This window comes from Lygodium microphyllum, chromosome 14 (assembly GCF_053477565.2).
Source record: "Lygodium microphyllum isolate KBCC chromosome 14, Lygodium_microphyllum_v1.1.10, whole genome shotgun sequence".
NCBI lineage: Eukaryota > Viridiplantae > Streptophyta > Polypodiopsida > Schizaeales > Lygodiaceae > Lygodium > Lygodium microphyllum.
The window spans coordinates 64,720,411-64,721,683 of NC_141148.1; the positions used below are offsets into that span (position 1 = coordinate 64,720,411).

The 1,273-nt window shown below is 40.5% G+C and overlaps 1 long non-coding RNA gene across 1 annotated transcript; it reads right to left on the reverse strand.

Annotated features, from left to right (window-relative positions):
- Positions 1–313: 313 nt before the first annotated feature.
- On the reverse strand, positions 314–712 carry LOC148025674 (uncharacterized). Its single transcript, XR_015693052.1, has 3 exons — positions 640–712; positions 441–520; positions 314–359 (listed from the first exon to the last, which is right to left on the reverse strand). It is a non-coding gene; the product is annotated as an uncharacterized LOC148025674 (long non-coding RNA).
- Between the last annotated feature and the right edge of the window lie 561 nt (positions 713–1,273).

Genomic DNA, 1,273 nt, shown 5'->3' on the forward strand with positions numbered 1-1,273 from the left:
GAGGTCATCCTCAAGTCTTCATCATCTTTCCATAGTCGTGGTTGAGAGGGATCCACTTCAGCAAGATATTCAGAGATATAAACAAGGGATGATTGCACTAACCAACCCTCAGCTATGCTTCCCTCAGGCCGTGCTTTTTGCCTCACAAAATCTTTCAAGGTTTTCATGAAGTGCTCAAGAAAAAACATCCACCTTACATGAACTTCCCCACAAAGTGCGATCTCATCAATCCGAGTAAATGTAATTGAGTAGTCAAAATGGATCGAGGAAAAATTTAGGACACTAAACAAACCACCTCAATAGATAATACTCGAGCATCTTGCAATGTGTTTGGATCAATTTCCTTCGAGCTCACGTATCTGTCAAGATGTATTTGAGAATTGTTTATTTTTGTGTAGAAATTAAAAGATATATAATGAAAAAATACAATGTATACACACCTCACAAGCTCTTCCATCTTGTAAATGATATCATGTACATCTTTGGAGGCACAATGGGATATGCTAGTAGGAAGTACGAACTGAATGTAAACAATATTCATAGATGTAAATGATTAGTTGAGGAAAAAGTCATCATACCCCAAAGTTTACACATAGTTACGCCACTAATTACTATATTCATGGTTAGAGATACCCTTACTTGAATCATTTTGTGCCAATCGTGGGACTTCAAACCAGATAGTTGCTCCACACCTCTTTTCTTTTTCTTTATGAAGGCTCTCTTGAGACATCTCATACATCCTGTGGGTGTTCGAAAGCTATATATTTGTTCCTTCACTATTTTTTCCTCGTTCTTTGACAATATCCAAGGTGCATGGGGTAGCTCAATCTTTCCTCTGGGTCCAATTCGTGGCCAGTCTGATATATATAAGCCAAACTGAATTGATACCTACTTCAATAACGCATCCAAACTGACATTACTCCATCCATAAATTGTTTGCAAGTTAAGTATCTCGAGGGACGCACGAAGAACGGAGTACGTACAACCTTCATACAACGGAGTAGATGATGCTACATATAGTGGATCATCTGGCTTCGTAGAGTGACCTTCTCCCTGAACCGGTTGTGAAAATAGATGGTGTACCATGTTGTCCAAAATCTCATCCTCTACGACTTGATGGGGCATTTCATGAGGGCTACTATCATGGTCGTCAATCTCTACTCTTCTTGAAGACTCTGCCTCCTCGTGTCGACGTTTTGCAGCCTCTCGATGCCCGGGAGGGAGCATCTGAGGATGTGGCACTGCATCCTGCTCAACCACAAAAGGGAGTTTC